We start from the raw sequence: 19,510 nt of genomic DNA, 5'->3' as shown, positions 1-19,510 counted from the left end.
TAAAGGAAAGCAATGCAAAATAATAACCAGAAACTTTAGGATAAACAAAAGGCCATATATAAAAAGAAATCTCATATGTGACTTTGTGAGTATAAAAATTGTGGTAAAATGCACATAACATAAAATTTACCATTTTAACCATAATACATCGGCATTTAGTATATTCACACTGTTGTACGCACCATCACCTCAATCTACAGTTGAACCTTGAACAACACGGGTTTGAACTGTGTGGGTCCACTTATATGTGGGTTGTTTTTAATATAATACAGTGTTACAAATGTATTTTCTCTTCCTTATGATATTCTTAATAACACTTTCTTTTTGCTATCTTACTTTATCATAAGAATACAGTATAAATACCTATAACATATAAAAATACGTGCCAAACTACTGTTAACATTATCGGCAAGGTTTCAGGTCAACTGTAGTTCATTGTGGTTTTGATTTTCGTTTTCTTAATGACAAGTGATGTTGAGCATCTTATTGTACATTTGGACATCTTCTTCAGAAAAATGTCTGTTCCAGTTGTCTGTCCTATTTGAAATGCGTTGTTTGGATTTTTGTTATTGTTGAGTTACAGGAGTTCTTTATATATTATGCATATTAATCTTTATCATATACATGATTTACAAATATTTTTTCCAATTCTAAGGGTTATCTTTTCACATTATTGATACTGTTCTTTGGTGCACAGTAGTTTTTAATGTTGATGAAGTCCAATTTACCTAATTTTTCTTTTGTTACTTGTTCTTTTGCTGTCATATCCAAGAAATCATTGCCAAATCCAATGTGATGAAGGTTTCCCCTATGTTTTCTTCTAAGAGTTCTATAGTTTTAGCTCTTATGTTTAGGTCTTTGATCCATTTTGAGTTAATTTTTTTGTAACTTTATTTTATTCGTTTATTTAATTTTGGGGGGAGGAGAGAGAGAGAAGGACAGAGAGAGAATCTTAAGCAGGCTCCATGCCCAGCAGGGAGACTGACACAGGGCTCAATCTCACAACCCAGAGATGGTGACCTGAGCTGAAATCAAGAGTCAGACACTTAACTAACTGAGCCACCCTGAAGCCCTGAATTAATGTTTGTATCTGGTGTTGGGGAAGGGTCCAATTTCATTCTTTTGCTTTAAGATATACATTTGTCCCAGCGTCATTTGTTGAAAAGACTATTCTTTCCTCCATTAAATAGATATGGGGCCCTTGCCAAAAATCAATTGACTATAGATACATGGATTTATTTCTAGAATCTCAATTCTGTTCTATTGATTTATGTCTATTCTTATGCCAACACCCAACTTTTCTGATTACTGTAGCTTTGTAATAAATTTTGAAGTGAGAATGTGTGAGTCCCCTAACTTTGTCCCTTTTCAATATTGTTTTTTTCTATTCAGGATCTCTTGTCATTTTATATGAATTTTAGGATCAGCTTTTCCATTTCTAAAAAAATGGGGGGATACATTGTGATTTTGATAGGGATTGCTTTGAATCTTTTCATGTCCCCTTGAGAAGAATGTTTATGTTACTGTTATTGGGTAGAGCATTCTGTATATGTCTGTTAGGTTAGCTGGTTTATAGTGTTGCTCGAATGACTCTTGACTTTATAATGAGCAATAATCACATATTTTTAAAAAGATTTTATTTATTTAATGACAGCGAGACACAGTGAGAGAGGGAACCACAAGCAGGGGGAGTGGGAGAGGGAGAAGCAGGCTTCCCACTGAGTAGGGAGCCTGATGTGGGGCTCAATCCCAGAGCCCTGGGATCATGATCTGAGCCGAAGGCAGATGCTTAACGACTAAGCCTTTCAGGCGCCCCATAATTACATATTCAGAACAGTAAAAACACTTGCACAGGTGAACTCCAGATCAGCCTGAAGTCTGAGCCTGCTAATCCATCCTCCTGGGAAATTCTACAAGAGACAAACAGCAAGGGTAGGCAAATGACTGACCACAGATGAGTGAAGCAAAGTTATAGTAGAAGATTAAATAACAGACAACAGAAATTGAGTTGGGAGTTGTATACATCAAAATCTCCTCCAGCAATAGTTACTGGAAGAACATTAAGTAGAGCTAAGAGAAACCCACTCGTCCAAAACTCAAAATTACATAGCTTACTCTCTATTCGAGGATGAATAAACAGAAAATAACCAACAGAGTTTCTATGGAAAATAACCGTAGAACACAAGGGATAGAATGTAATTTTAATGATGCAGGAGAAAAAATTTATTACAACCAGAAAAATCCCTGGCATTCATAATAGAAGAATCAACAGGAAGAATCAGAAAGACAAAATGAAGACTTGACAACTCAATAAGCTGCAAAGAATAAAGTGGAAATGAATAGATTGAAAGCCACAATTTCAAAATTAGAGTTACAATTGTAGAATTAAAAATCTGAATTGGAGTCAGTAAAGAGATGTTTTGCTGACGTGGCTCTATCTTGGCCTACTTGTTTCCATTTCTTCCTTAGCACACAGCAACATCTCCACGGCGCCATGACTGAGTTCTGGCCAGTAAAACATGGAGTGAAGAGATACACACCACTTCCAGGTCAGGCCCATAGAAACATCCTCCACGTTCTTTCTTTACTTGTCAATCAGATGCTGAGGATCTAGCAGAGACCTCTTGAGATCCTAGCAGTAGTGCAGCTGTAAAATGAATTTAGGGAGGCCTAAATCCCTAAATCACTACTTGAGAAAAACCTTCCCTCCATTCCTAAACACTTTTTTTTTTTTAACCTGAGTGAAAAATCAACATCATTTCTATTTTGCTTAAACAAGTTGATATTCTTTTTATTATTTTTTAGTATGTTAGTAAACAATGAATCTTAGAACACTACATCAAACTAATGATGTACCATATGGGGACTAACAAGTTCGATTTAAAAAAATAAATAAACATCCATTATACTCAACTACTGAGATTTGGGTTCTAGCTAATTAATACAAACTGGTATCGTGTGTGGAAAACTGAAGTAGTGATATCGAGGACAAACATCAGACATTCTCCCAGGCCACGGAGAAAAAGAAGAAAGAGGGATATATAAAAGAGATGATGGATAGGAAGGAAAAAGAAGAAAGATCCCAATTCTTTGTTAGAATATTTTTTAAGGGGCACCTGGGTGGCTCAGTGGGTTAAGTGTCTGCTTTCAGCTCAGGTCATGATCTCAGGGTCCTGGGATCGAGTCCCACATTGGGCTCTCTGCTCAGCAGGGAGCCTGCTTCCCCCTCTCTCTCTGCCTGCCTCTCTGCCTATTTGTGATCTCTGTCAAATAAATAAATAAAATCTTAAAAAAAAAGAATATTTTTTAAAAAGCTGAACCAGAATCAATTATCAAAGACATAATCAAAAATTTCTGGAGTAAAAAATTAATCTGGGCATAAAATTGGAAAGAGCACATTATATTTTAGGCATCATTAATAAAAAGGTACACGTGCCTGTGGAGAAATCTAGGTTTGAGGAAAATGGGAGTCAGTTGGCTCCAAGTCCCCCCTCCACCCATCCAGGAACAAAAAAAAATCAACAAAGGAAAACACAGCAAAGGGAGAAACACATGATAAAAAGGCCATTATTCGGTCTACTGATGAAATTAGAATATGGATGGTTAGAAAATATAATTATGTGTTTTCAGAGCTCAATTTACTGAAGTTGCAAATAGATTCTCCCTAGTCTTGAGAAATTCACTGATGTATTTAGGGGTAAAAGGGACACAAGTTACCCTCAAGCAGTTCAGAAGCAAGTTGTGTGTGCGCATGCATGCACATGTCTGCAGAGGTGTGCATGCGCGCGCAAGGTTGTGCACATGTGCATACACATTGTATATGCATGCGTGTGAGTGTCCCGCTGAAAGAATGAAGACAAATGGGACCGAGTATCAATGAGGTGTGAGTCTGTGTTAAAGGTATTTGGGTGTTTTTATACTAATCTTATTCTCGCAACTTTTTTTTGTAATTCTGAAATATTAAAATATATATATATTTGTAAATGTCCAACAAATAAAACAATTCTAAGCACCTTTAGTTATAAAAGAGAGGGCCCTTCAAAAGAGAACAAAAATCAAACTGGACTAGCAAACCGGATTTAGATTTGGGAGGGTTACATTGGGTAACAGAAGAAATGAAGTAATAATGCAAGTTTGGGGTACTGTCCTTGTGGCTTGAGATTTTTATCCTCAGTCAAAAAGTTATTTTTCCTTTGTAAAGACCTCAGGAAAACTATCTTGTACCTTCAAGAACTCAGAAACCATATCCTCTCTGTGTTCTTCTTAACTTACCTGAAGATGCATTGCAATAGACTGAAAAATGTTATCATTCCAGCTCTAGCACGCATGATTTATTGAATAAAGGAACTAACCACCTGTCGCTCAAACCAATGAACAGAGTTCAATCTCAAAAAATGATTGTAAATAAGTAAATGTAAATGAATTTAGATTTTTCGTAGTGAAGAAGATACATAGGGAAAGCGATGTGAGAAACCACAAGCTGGATTCTTATTAACAAAGTCTGAAAAATTGGGGAGGGAGATGGTAGAAGGGGAAATATGGGGGAATTTGCTCATTTTATATCAGGGAAATTAGGATTATGTTTAATGTTGACTTTGATAATTGGTGGAAAGTCAGTTGAGAAGCGTAGAAACATTGAAACGTAAGGGTAATAAAAAGATCACAATGCTGGTGCTGTGAGTTGTTAACCTTGAGTGAGGTCCGAACCAGGAAAAGCCCTTATGCTGATCAGGGTGCAGAGCAATGGGTGCTGTTGCTAGACCCTCATGGCTCCAGAAACGCCATGGTGTTTGAAGGCCTGGGCAGATCAGGAGTTGTTGGCGGCCTGCTGCAGGCTTCAGTGAGAGTGTCAGGAGTGAAGGACTGTAAGAGTTATGAGCAAAGCTATGCCTCCAGCAAATAATTCCTCTGTTTTTTAGAGTAACAGCTCCTGGCTTAGCATTGGGCCCTGGAGGGGACAGCGGACCATGAGTGGGACATGAGGTGACCAGATACCCGATACTAGCCATTCACAAGCTGGTTGTTATTTGATCCGCTCGGCCATAAAATTGGAAATTCCAAGAAGTGGTCAACCATTACGGAAAGATGATATATTGATCTATATAGGCCCAACCCTACCAGTTCCCAGGGCACAAATAAGGCACAAGAGCAAGTCACTCATGTGCTCATGATGTGTACCGTACCCTGGCCACAATGGTGGCCTCACCATTGGCCTCACCATGGCCTCATGACAGATTCCCAATGACCAGCTGACTACAGAGGAGTTAGTTCAAGCTAGATTAGATGGCTCTGTGCCATATGCCAACGCCAGCCCAATGTGAACTGTTTTGATTATGGTCCCACGTATGGGTAGCCTTGAACACTGGGGAAAGGAGATCCTCCCAGTGGGTAGCACTCTGCCTGTAAGAGGAGCTGGCCTGGAGTCAGGTCCTGCACAGATCCACGGAGTGGCTGACAGCTGGCCATATGGTCAGAGACAATGCCAAGGTTAAAAAAAATCCTACAACTGTATATATATATTAGTCTAATTTAATTATATAGGATTATATATAGTGTATGTGTCTAGATACATTATATATATACAGTTCTAAAATTAAAACTGTATGTCATAATGTTAACAGTATGGGTGGTTTCTATTTTCTTACATTTTCCTAAATTTTTTTCAGTGATTATTATTTTTATAAACAGAGGCAGCAAAGATAAATATTATTTTAAAAAGAAACTTTCTTAGGGCCTGGCTTCATAGGCATTCGGTATGGTTTGCGTAGTTTATTTTGCTCTGAAGTCTGTCTTCTATAAGAAGCATTGTGGTTAGTCCATGAACGTGTTCCCTTACGACCCTTGGTGAAGCTGCTTTGGCAGGCCATATCTGAAAGACAGTGGAGTCATGAGCTTTATAACTGACTCAGTCATATAAATAGAACGCAAAGGGAGCAGCTTTCTGTTGATCTAAAAGTCCATGAGGCAGTGTGGTGTCATTGAGAGATCCAGGCTTTGGGGAAAGACTGGCTGGCCTTTGATTCCCAACTCTGCTGTTACTTAGCCATATGATTTTGGACAGTACAACTGACCTCCAAGTACAGATTTCCTTCTCTTGGAAAGGAGAGGTTGCCAGCCGCTTTATGCTATCCCTATAGAGTGATAGAAACAGTTGAAAGTGGTATGCATGTAAGTTGTCTGTCTACCAGTACTGAGCCCAGGCAGGAGCTCTGCATCTGTTCTCTGCACGCATGCGTGGTAAGGGAACGTGGTTGGTGGGGCTGGAGCTAGGACCAGGCTCAATCTTTCCAGGCTCTGGAAAGCTGCTTACTCTCATCAGCAAGAGAGCGAGTGGAAAGTCTCAATTCACCCTCTGCCCAACTACCTACGATTGACTAAGTTGTGAGCACTGGTAGGCTAGCTGAGAGGGATGAGGAAAATCCTGGCATGCTCCCCTCTCTCCCCTCAGAGCCCAGTTGCTCCAAATAAGAGTGTGAATAAGTCTCCAGTCACCATCTACTCCTACAGTTAGATGGGAAACCATAGAATAAGAAAGTGGCTCGCACAGATTTATAGTATTACGAGGCAAGTCTACGGCAGTGAGGGCAACCAGGAAGTGCTGTAGCATCCATTTTGTTTCCTCTGTTCTCTGGTTTGAAAAATGCCTTCCCTGAAGAGAAATTACAGCACGTCCCAGGTGCATGAAGCTTAAGAGCAATAAAAGAGACAGCCTTGCAGTGAGATAGAAGAGAACTTTCTAGACCCTGTCCATGTTGCTGGGAAGCTTGTGAAATCCCAGACTACAGGTGCACAGGTAGTATGTGCTGAGCCACACATCTGCTCTGGGAGCCAAACGGCTCCCAGGGCAGACTGGGTATACCCTGCAAGGGCGTAGGACTGGTGGCCTCATGCTGACAGCCTGACACCAGCTGTGCTGATCGTACTTACTACCAACAGGCCACTGAACATGAGCTTTAGAGTCAGACGGGTTTGGATTCGTAGCCTGGATTCCCAATCCCATTAGCTTTGTACCATGAGTAAAGGACCATGGGCTCTCATGAATCTTAGACCCTCATCAATGAAATCGGGGGATGTATCCATCGTTAAGGTCATCAACTGTATGAAAAGTGCTTAGCATAGTACTGGAGAAATAAGGGAGGTTCAAGTATTATTGAGTTCACTCTCCCTAAGGCAGCTGAAGACTTTCTGGAATTTTCTAGGGAGGTCTATTAGCTCTCCCTATGATTTTAAGGCAGCAAGGGATAAAGCAGGTAGGAAGGAATCGCCCACAGCTCTTCTCTCCAACAAAGGATTGCAGGAGGCTCAGCCATGGCTACAGATGGCCAGTGGACCACTGCCCTGAGGTGCTATTCATCCCATAGTCCACTCCATGTTCCTGCGTGATGACCAAGTTTGCCATATCTAAAATACCTCCAGCCAACCAACATCTTGTAGCCTTCAGTGCCTGGAATATGGGGCAGGTTATTCCACAAAGTGAGGTTATTAGTCAATGTTCAAGCTGAGAGAGAGAGAGAGAGAGAGAGAGAAGAAGGAAGAGGAGAAGGAGTGGGGAGGATGAGGAGGACAGGAAGGGAGGGAGGGGGGAGGAAACAAGAGGAAGGAAGGTGGAAAAAGAAAGGATGGAAGGATGGATGGGTGGAAGGAAGGAAGGAAGGAAGAGAGAGAGAAAGGAAGAAAGAAAAGGAGGGAGGGAGGAAGGGAGGGAAGAAAGAAAAGAAGGAAGGAAAGAAAGAAAGGAAAGTAGAAAAGAAAGAAAAGAGAAAAGAAAGAAAGAAGGAAAGAACACAACTCTTTATTGTTGGTTTCCCTGATGTAATCTATTATGTCTGGGAATGACAGTCTTGCAGAAACATCTGGGACTCATCATCTACCTTCTGCTACACCAGAGAAGGGATGATTTCTGGATATTAATCTAAGATGGGGGCACTCTATAGGCCTACCAAAGGGAACCGCAGGCTTTTCTAATTTATTGTGCCAGATGAGAAAATCTAGAGATTTGAAGGAAAGTTTTCATTGCAATGTCAAGGTGGGAGTCCTCAGGATTCTCCCCATCCAGATAAGCACAAGCTCCATCTGTTTCAGGGAAGACTCAGGCTGTGGAAAACAAGCTCACATTCTTTGTTTTGCACATACACTCGAAAGAATAAAGTTTCAAGGACTTTTGAGACATCAGTCAGCTGGGGTGAGAACAAAGTCTCATTTTCTAGACTCAGTCAAGCCATTTTCAACTGAGATCCTCTTCTGTAGATATTGATGATTACTAATAGTTTTAAAAGAACCACCTACAGGAAAGACAGACATTCGATTAACCTCTAGCGGAAATAAATTGATTCAAGTAGAAAATCACAGTCTACAGCTGACAGTGACTTTCCTAGTGTGGTTCAATTAGAGTTCACTTCGATCTCAACAGGCCTTGGGAAAGTTCTAAAATTATTTCCGTGATGCCTCGATTTCCTTTAAAAAGAAAGAAAGCTGCAAGTTCAGAGAGCCTGTAAGAGAATGATCAATGCAGAAACAGACGATTAATAACCATAATAGACATCAGCATAATTACCAGGAACCATTATATTTGCTGCCTGCGTGCATAGAAAAGATGGTTTTAAGTCAAAAGGCAGCTGAAAAAAGTGATCTTTCCTTTTGAATGTTTTTTTAATGAAAGATTTATAATATTTTTAAAAACCAATCATATGCTTATTGCAAGGAAATTCATTTGACATTTTATTTTATTTTATTTTTATTTTATTATTGCATTATATTTTTTAGAGAGGGAGAGAGGCAGGAAGAGGGGGAGAGAGAGAGAGAGAGAGAATCCCAAGCAGACTCCACACGCAGTGCGTAGCCCACCACCAAGCTCCATCTCAAGACCCTGAGATCACAACCTGGGCTGAAATCAAGAGTTTGACGCCTACTGACTGAGCAACCCAGGGGCCTCAATGGTTATTTGGATTTTACGTTTTAACATTTTTTTGTCTCTGGATTTTATGTGTTAAAAATTGTGTTTACTGGGGCATGGAACCAAAAGCTCTCATTTTACTGAAGCTTATGACATATACTCGGCTATTAACCTTTAACAGTGGAAACAGAACACTCCTTCTAGGTTCTAGAATTCGATGAGAATCTAAACATTTCCCCCCAATATTCTTTGACTACAGACAACTTCCAGTTCAGTGAGAGTACACCACATTACAAGACAACATTTGAAACACTAGGGAGAAATATTTTTTAAAGTATTTATCATCCTATGGGGTTTTAATTTTCTGCTGACTGTTACGACTCGAGAAGAGAGGGCCTCACTCTAGGGGGGGTAAAGCTATTTATGAATAGTTTGTGACTTGGAGCAGCTGCTTTTCACTATATATCATCCTTTTTTGATAACCACCGTTTCAGAAAAAGCTGCCACTAATAAGCAGGTGCTTATTAGCTTATTAGCAGCAAAGCTGTAACCTTGAAAGAAAGATGTCCGATAAAAATCTCCTCCCAGGTTTGAGTACCCTTGAGTTTCTTCATTATAGGGGAATAATAAATCTGAAAACCTGTTGCATCTTGGGAATCTACTGTTACTAAGAGAGAAGAATACTGTCCAGTAGTTTCCATGCAGCTCTCACTCCGGGCTAAAATGAAAAACATCTTATACGAGACGTTGCCTCCTCATGGGAATTCGCAAGGTTCTCATTCAACCATACAAACAGGATGAAACTATCTGGGTTGTATTGCAAATGTTTCCCCACCAAGCTGGAGACTAAATCATACTCGCCTCGTGCTTGGGTACTCGGCAATGGGAAAGTGGAAACAATTATGAATTTGAATATGCTGTTCCTGGCTGTTCCATCATATCCAGATGAAAAAGACATAAGCAAAATAATGAGTTTCTCTCAAAATATTTATGATTAGAAATGACTAATCCACTTTCCCGTGAATTAAACAAAAAGTCAAGAATTCCTTTACCATCCTACTGTTTTGTTAAAAGTTAATTTGGAGATGTGTGATATGTTTTACTGCTGAAGACTCAGCCAGTAGGTGGGGTCACTTCACAGAGTACATACCCTGGAAACCCAGAAAGTAGCACAATTGCAAAAGTACCAATGAAAGTGACCTTTAAGTGTGTTAGAGAATAAATTCTAGGACGACTACCGGCAGGAGCGTAAGTGGATGTGGCAAATAGTGGAGGGAAACTTGACAGTGTATTTTAAAAACCTTACGCATGCATAGAGCTCTTGACCTAGGAATTCTAATTCCAGGAAACATTCAGATTTCTTCATGGATGTCCGCCGCGGCCTGAAAATTCAACATCAGGAAAATGTTTAAAGAAATGTCCTAGAATGAAGAACAGAAGGGAAGTGATTCAAGGAAAGAACTATCGTGCAACCATTGGGAGCAACGTGGCAGAAGAAAATGAGAAGGCATGACAAATGTTCGCGATAACTATAGGGAAAAGGCAAGTTGTAAAGGCGTTTGGACTGTATGGTCCCAATTTTGCTTGAATATATACATACATAAAACCTTAAGGGAATGCGACCTATCTAAAATAATACTTGTGACCGTCTTTGGGTGATGTGATGATACTTAGTTCTTCTTTGCTTCTTTTCTGCTTTCCTATAATTTTCCTAGGATAATAATCATGTATTAGTCTTTAATCAAAAAATGATAATAAATGTTAGTATCAAGGAAGCATAACAGACAGATCAGACATTCCAAGTGTTTATCCCCCGCCCATGAATAGCTCCCCAGTTCTGCACGCCCTTAGTGTACCACTGCCCCGGGACTGCGTGGACAGGGAGTGCATGCACATGTGTTGGGACCTCTCGGGCACACACAGGGCAGCGCCAAGGTGCTACACGGGTCCACAGTTCAAAGTCAAAGCTAGAGATGGTTCAGGATAGATTCATGTTATAAGCCTAATTCTGATTTTACCCAAGTTATCTTTTAAAGATACGACTATGTTTTATCTCAAATGCTTTTCAAATTTCAGTCATTGGGGTTTAAAAATTACTGAGAACAGTGCCCCCTGACAAGGTATCCACACCACAGCTGCAAGATTCCGCTTACAAGCTTCTCGAAAGAATGGACCTCTGTCTCATAGGCTCTTCATTTAGCTATTTCGAGTTTGAGACGGAACAACAAATGAGTGCCCGGTGACCGGGATACATCCGGGACTTTGTCAACGTCAACCCACTGCTTTCATTCCCCCCACCACTCCTGCACAGGCATTCATTCGTTCAGGCACGCATTCATTCATTCGTAGACATTCCTGTCTCCTTCAGCACAGAAAATGCGAACAGGATGAAGACACAGTCTTCCCACCCTCTTCCACAGCCCCACCAGCAAAGAAGCTCCGCACAGATGGCTGGGGCAGGCAGACACAGAAGCAGGTTATCATGAGGTTACATAGAAGGTCATGATCAGGGTGCCTGGGTGGCTCAGTGGGTTAAAGCCTCTGCCTTTGGCTCCGGTCATGATCCCAGGGTCCTGGGAACGAGTCCCGCATCAGGGTCTCTGCTTGGCGGGGAGCCTGCTTCCCCCCGTCTCTGCCTGCCTCTCTGCCTATTTGTGATCTCTCTCTCTCTCTCTGTCAAATAAATAAAATCTTTATTTAAAAAAAAAAAAAAAAGAAGGTCATGATCACCAGCATCCTCCCATCGCACATTCTTTTATAATGCAGATCTCTTCGGGCAGGAGAAGTTCTCTAGATCGGCACTGGCTTCCCTCCTGAGTAAGAGAGACGAGGCTGTAAGACAAACTGATGGACAAGACGTGGAAAAGAGGCCCAAGACAAAGTCACCTGTTTCCCATGTTGCCACGGGGCAGGCTTGGGTTTGGCTTTCTCTTCAAAGGAATCATAGAGGTGAATGTGGCTTTGAACCCAGACGTGGCTCTAGGGGTCTGTGTTGGTGGAGAGGCTAGCATGGTATTCACAGGTACTGGAAATCTTTCCATCTCCAGATAGTCAGTGGAAGACCCAGGGATGAGGCTTTCAGTTCAAATTGGATTCTTGTAATTGTAAGAAGGAATTTTTTTTTTTTTTTTAAGAAGATTTCCTGTCCTGGGAAAAGGTTGGTTGTTGCATAGGCTGTCTCAGTAGAATGTTCTTCAGCTTGGCTGTGATGTAACTTCATGTTTGGCTTTTTAGAACTATGTCTGATGGGGCCAAGAGTGGGAAAAAAAAAAAAAAAGGTTCCCTGATTCCTGAAGGCCATTTTAGAAAATCTCCACCAAACTTGAAGCTACTTCTTTTTGGGGGAGGGAAAGGGAAGGTAGTGAGGGAAGCAGACTTTGGCAGTATCTTCAAAATATTCCCAAGCTGGACACCACTCTAGATTTAACTCAATCAAAATACTGAGCAAATAGGGTCTCCTTGGGGGCCAAGTAGTGATACCTTGAAAAAGTTTCTCTGGTAACTAAGTCATGCTATCCATTCACTGATGAGAACTTATTGCTCTAGACAACCTAGATGGTGACTGATAGTTCCCAGGAAATAAGTTATCCATTGGGAAGAAAAGGTAACACTCAAAGACTACGAGTAGAACATTTAGTCAAATGGAAAATCAAGACCTCATGATATGCAGTTCATTAATTTACTGGCAAATATTTATGGAGAGCCTCGTATGGGCCAGGGGCCGCAGAAGGCTTTGCAAGTGCAAGGAAGACCCGGAGAGCCTCCCTCCTGGTTGTTCCAGAGCTTACAGTCACACAGAGAGGAGAGCAAAGCCAAGAGAGGGAGTGGCTGCTCTGGTTCGTACCCTCCCCCGCCACAAACCAAGGCCTCTGCTGCTGGGGGGAGGGGGGTGCCATCATGCAGGCCACAGATGGGCTCTCTTCCAGAATTTGTCTCAGGCTGACCTGCTTTCTCAGAGGCAGCCTGCCTCCAGTGACTGACAGGTGTGGGAATGAAGAGGGCAGCCGCCCTCTCCCCATGGGGAGACCGGAGCGTTCTGAAGGATCACCTGGATTTGGAGCTTCCTCTGGAGGAACCTGGTGAGCCTGCGTCACAGAAGAAAGGAGAAAAGACCAGGCCATGTTCACGTTCACAGCTGGGCCACGTTCTGCTCCTGCGGGACACAAACAATTTCGCAGAATACTACACAAATGACACTACTCTGAGATCACAATAAAACAAGATGAAACAAGCCCTTCCATGGTTTCATTTAAGCCTAAAGACAAGGTCACTGTGACCCTCAGACAATAACAAATTCTCCCCTCTCTGCTTCGTGGCCAGAATGAGCGGCTACAGTTACAGCCGGATTGTCATTCTACCCTTCCCCGCTACGGTAAGATTTACGGAGATGGCTGTCATAGACATGCTGCCATTTTGTTTTCTAGATTGCTCTGGCAACGTCCAATCTAGAGGGAACCTTAGGTCTTCTCCCAACTCTCCTAACCAAAGCCCAAATGCTAGCTACTGGTGTCTTTCTAACACTCATACTGAGAGGCCCGTGGTTCTCCACAGTGTGTGTCTCACACTCTGCGGCGAGTCATAGACTCCCAACGGTGGAACCCTGGGTATGTCATTCCAGGTGGTCTTTAGCTGAAGAGGATTGACACAGCCCAACCCCTCCTTGGCCAGGCTTGTTTCTTCCCCTTCTCTTCTCAAGGGGACCGATCCCCCGAGCATTCCCTCCAATACAAATCTTCATCTCAGAGTTTGCATATCAGGGAAACTAACCAGTGACAAGAGACAGCCCCCAGCTCCGAGCAGGAAGTGTCAGGCCTTCTCAGGCTCTGCAACCCAGGGAAGATTCTTGCGATCCAGTCAGTGATAACCTGAAGATTGAATAGTGAACGGGGCTAGGATGGGGCAGTGGGTGCGGGAGAGAAGGCTCCATTCTAGCTGCCAGGCTTTGAAATGGTTTGGAGGTGGCAAGGAGCCCAGGGAAAGGTTCTGGCTGGATCAGTGGAAGGCAGGGATGGGAGGTAAACGCAGCCACCAGATCAGGAGGCACCTCACAAGCCGCTGTAAAGAGTTGCATCTCATTGACCTAATTTTGACCAACGAAGGGATTTAAGCAGGGGAGTAATAGGCTCAGACTTAGATTTTGGGTTCAGAGTCGAATTCGGTGTTTAGTCATTTCAAGTCAAACGTAGAATACAGGAGGATCAGGGCATCTTGACATTAGTGACTCTGACATGGCAACTCATCATCAAATTATAGGTTTATTAGAAGTCTTAAAAATCTGTTGGCTTTTCCTCTCCCCAAGGGACTCTGTGGAGGATACTTGGGAAAGCTATCAGCAGAACTGCGGGGCGGCGTTGGGGGTGGGGGGTGTGAGTGTCAGAGGGCATCACACCAACAAGGAACACAGTCGCTTGCCGGGTTCCTGGAGGTGGTGTGCGTTCAAAGCCTTCCCACCTTCAGGTCCCTTGGGATCCAGCTGTGGGCGCGTGATACATACACAGGAAAAGGAAGGAAAGCAAAGAACACAAGAGTGTTCAAATGACTGGAAGGGCATGGGCTAAGAGGGCCTACCGTTCAAAGTTAAGACAGTAATCAGAAACAAGGATGTATGGGGGCTCCATCTGCGGACAGAGGCATAAAGACTGACACACCACACATTTCCAGCTCGGCCCCTTCCCATGATTGGTTTCAATGTTCCGTAGCAAAATCAGGTTAGAAAATGTATATGTAATGTTAGCTCCTCCCTCCCCCAGCCCCTGCATGCACTTACAGCATTTATGATGTTAAACAGTCAGTCTAAAGGAAGATTAATGATACATACTCTGTCTTGGAAATGCATCTTTGCCACTCCCACTTCTCACATGCCGGGAATACTGTTCAGACCCCTCCGTCCTTCCTCTTGCAAGGTCCAGCTTAAGAATCCATCCACCAGACGCAGTTGTGCGCCATCTGCCCTGAACCTGCCCAGTGGCACAGCCCTGGTTTTGTCCCTTACCCAGCATGTGGGGTTGCTCGGGTTTCCTGTCATCCTCACAGACAAGGCGGTGAGGGAGAGAGGGCGGAATCTAGCCCCGTTTCTCTAACAGACCATAGCGCGGAACCTCAGAGGTCAGAAGAGTGAAGCTGGTTGCAAATCCCACAGTTGGTGAGCAGGTGGGATAGATAGTTCTGGAACCTGGAGTCACTCCAGGCGGGTGCACTTTCCCATGCTATCCTGAGCATTCCACAACCTGGCTGCATTGCTACTTTCCCAGGTGTGGGGGCGACCTTCCCTTCTGAACCCCCTAGAAGACAATGATCATGTCTTTCACTTTGTGCTCCCAGAACCCACCAGGATGCCTTGCAGCCAAGATGAAAGCGCTGAAACTTTGTTGCTCAGAATACCTGTTGTATCAAAGTCAACATTCAAATTCTCCTACCATACAGGAAGACATTTAACTTTTCCTCTGACCGAGGTTCCTTCCTCAAGTGGTATATTATTTCTGAATTTAGAGAAATAGTATTCAGGATACTATTAATTTTAAACTTCATTTATTTAGCTAGTTTTGCAAAAACTAGCTTTAACAACAAATCAAAAATAGTCTACAGCAATGGGCTCTAAATTTTGAAAATGCATCCCCTGTAATGGACTACCTTTGGATGGTAATATTTTTTAAAGTATATGATTTAGGGGCACCTGAATGTCTCAGTCGGTTAAGCGTCTGACTCTTGGTTTCGGCTCAAGTCATGATCTCAGGTTCCTGAGATGGAGGCCCTGGGCCTGGGCTCCGTGATCAGCAGGGAGTCTGCTTCTGTCCCTCTGCCCCTCCCCCTGCTCAGGGGCTCACTCGGACTCTCTAAAATAAATCTCAAAAAAATATGAAATCTATGATTTAGATCTATTTACTACAAATTATGATAAGGATTAATTAAACACTATGTGAATTGACAAACATTAGTTTTCCAGGCATGGTAAGAACTATCTGAAGTTTCCCACTTAGATTTGGAGGAAAAATGAGTTCATTGCAACAAATCATTGGGGAGAATGTTTAAGTTCTTGAGTAATGAATAGGGAAAATAAATCAAGCACCAGGTTATGAAGGCTATGGAGGGTTCATTTGTCTCCCCTTCATGATGGCTTTTACTCTGGGCCTAAAGAAAGAAACAACCCCCTACCTTGAATCTTGGCTTTTCCCCATCTTAACCCTACCTTAAAATGAAAAAATTTTGGATTGTACTTTATTGAGACCAGGAGAACATTTTTGCTCTGGAAAGCAAGGAACACACTGATCTGCAATTGGGAAATCAACAAGCCTTTTTCTACTCAAGAGAAATCCGCAGGCTTCCGAGTTTCGCCCCCAGCAGAGGCTAAGAGGCCCGGAAAGGACGTCCAAACCCCGAGATGGACCTAAGTCTCAGTTCATGACCTTTCTTCTGTGTATTGTATCCTCAAACATTTTATGTTTTCAGAAACAATGTTCTGACTTTAAAACAGTATACGCTTCTTGTAGAATAGTTGGAGAATACAGAAAACCAAAATTAAGAGGTACATATTCATAAAGGTCAGACTTTCAAGGTCAGATTTGGAGGGGACTGTGCGACACCGTGTCTCCCAGTGGGAGCTTGATTCTGTAGTCATTCAGCGCACGCTGAGCCAAACCAGGCTCCCAGGAGGCGACTCCAGTCCCGGCTTCTGCACCCTGGTGACACAGAGCAAACCATCGTTCCAGACACTCCTGTTGAGGACCCCATCCGTGACACGGTTGGTCAGCTAGAGCCTGGGAGGCTTTTGGTGGTAGGTCAACCCAGGGCATGACTTTATTTATTTATTTATTCTGCAGCTAACCTGATATTTGGAAGTAATAGCAAGTAGTTTGTCAGTAGAACTCCCTGGCTAAGCTTTTAAACTACCCACAGTTCAGCTACTAAATGAGTTAGCTCTATAGCTAGGCACACTGTTGTAGGAAGCTAGGAAAAGGGTTATCAAGAAATGAAAATCCAGGACGTGTTTTAAAAGTGTGTGAGAAGGTAGAGGGGAGAGAAATGAGAACATTAAAATGAAAAATTGGCCACAAAGTCTCACAGACGCAGAAAGGGAAGGAGCAGGAGATTGGGGGAAGAAATGACAAGAAACAGAAAGAAATCATGTGGCTAAGATGGGGGGGAAAAACTCAAAATCAAGACAGAGAAAATAAATTTTTTGTTACACTTCTGTGGAAAGTTTGCATAAACAATAGTCGTCTGTCTTTAGATCTAAGATACGGTTAAAAGGAAACATATTGTGGCCACAGTCATAAATAGTCCCACCGCCTCGGGGAGCCCTGCAGAAACACAGCTTCGGGGACACAGAGACACAAACAGACTCTACACACTCACGGAGCAGGGTCTGGCCCTTTCACACACAGCCAGCGGCTTTCCCTGCCCAGCATATTCCGGGGCTTTTGAGCTCGTCTTATAATTCCGCTCCCATCTTTGTTGGCGCTGAGTAAAACCTAGTACCTCCTGAGGCCCTGCCCGGGCCCAGACGAGCGAGCTTCCACAGTGCGTGGATTCACAAGAAGGGACTAAAGCTTTCCACTCTGCTTTTAATCTTGTAACAACTTTTTGACATTTCAAAAGCCATCCCCTCCATGTTGCTTTTCTTTTGTGAGAGAGAAGACCCACGGAGGCCGAGGGGTATGGCTAGGCAGCACTTTTCCAGAAGGCTGCCTAGGTTAGAAGCTGGCCTGAGCAAAATGCTCAGGGTTTTCACAGTCCCCCTGGGAACATCACACGGAGCCCATTGCCTGCGCAGTCGAGCCTACTGACGGTTTCAGGCGTCTTAAGGGCCACAGAGAACAATGACAAGAGGGAGTGTGTGTCTCCCCCAACCCCTACCGAAGCTCAAGTAAATATCATACAAATGGCATAAATGGTTGAGCTGAGGTCATGGTCTTGGGCAGGAGTCTGAAGTCCTGACTCTAAGACAGAAATTGAGAACACAGGGTTGGGAGTGGTAAGTTTTATAAGAAAGGGAAAGAAGCCATACTTTCCTCAGGGTATGGAAATGGAAAGGGGTGTTTAGAGAGGTCTGTGCAAGAGAAGACATTTGGTCTGGACCTTGAAATGTGGTTAAAATTTGGACATGCAGAGACTGGAATGGAGAGAAGGAAGTGGGGACTTACCCAGCATAAGATCTGTTATTAAGCCAGAACACCCCTCTCCCTACCAGTACTGATGGTGCAGCATATGCAAAGATACACATTAAATGTTATCAGTAGTGACCTTTTCCCCTCTGAACCTTAAAAATTTTGAACAGTCCCATCAGACCAATGGAGTCCATTGATAAGCTTATGATCTTCCCTGTTTTGCTTTAAAACTCAATGAAAGTGCTTTAAATAAGCAGTCTACGAAATAGTCTGCTAACATCTTTAGGGATGTGTAAGCATTTGGTAGTGCTCTCTATTAATTGGCTAGAACAAAAGTCAGTTCTAAAAGATAATCTCTCAGACCTATTTGCCTGACTGCTTAAGAGGCCCGCTGGTACCCCCAAACCACCTAATTCGATCCCTTTTAAATGGACACAGAAGGAAGCAGGGGAGGACACTGACTGTGGAACGGAATCTTCTGTTTCCAAGGCCATTACTCTGTCTCTAGGAACCCTGATACCTTCCATGTCTGAATATCGATTTGACATTCAGCACAGATGTCTTATGAACCGCCATCAAGTAACATAGGAAGGAAGGTGGGGAGACCCTGTCATCTGCAATCCATTTAAGGTTTGTTAACCTGTCACATGTCTTGCCAACAGTAACAAACAATGGAAAGCGACGCTGGGTGAGACAGACCCCTGGTACCTTTGCAATCTGGCCGGGTGCAAATAGGGAAATCCTCTGCTGGTGGAAGATATTTGAGAATGAGATTTGAAATGCTAGAAACCACGGTGCTGTTGTTAATTTTAAAGGAAGTGCCTTTCAGAGGGGATACCCTGCACCCCCCTCCCTGACCATCTAGGGGATAATAAAGAATGACAGATGCTGGCTTAAAGCACAGATATAAAAATGTTCAAAGATAATTTCCCAAGATAATAAATTCTCAACACATCATTAAAAGGGAGTCACACAGAAGTCAAAGTATAACTTCTTGCCTGACATCTCCTTTTGTTTCATTGCCATTTATAGACTATGGTGATACAGAGATCTTTGGTTTCATGCAGGATCTAGCTGTCCATCTATCATCTACCTATCTATCATCTCTGGAAATTGCCAGTGATTTATCAGACCTTTGATGAATCCGCTGGTGGCAGATTTCTATCCAAGTGTTGGAGAACAAAAAGCTCTTAGTGCAAAGGTGAATGGAAGTGAGATTGAAGGAAGACAGTGGCCTTGGATCCAAGGAGGATAGGGCAATATAAATATGAAATTTCAAATGCCAGCTATCAATCGTAGCCACATACAGATTAGGTATATAACTTATATATCCTACATTAGAACACAAACATTTTCTATCTATAACATATATGATACTATGTAAATATATCAACACGTGATACATCCATCTATATAAAAATAATAAATAATAAATAATCGAGACCAGGAAAGAGTCCAAACATGAGACCAGAAAAGCATAACTACAACCAAACAAACAAAAATTCTTGGTCAA

The sequence above is a fragment of the Lontra canadensis genome, unplaced genomic scaffold (assembly GCF_010015895.1).
Source record: "Lontra canadensis isolate GAN:19392208 unplaced genomic scaffold, GSC_riverotter_1.0 scaffold39, whole genome shotgun sequence".
Classification (NCBI taxonomy): Eukaryota; Metazoa; Chordata; class Mammalia; order Carnivora; family Mustelidae; genus Lontra; species Lontra canadensis.
This window is presented reverse-complemented; position numbering follows the sequence as displayed.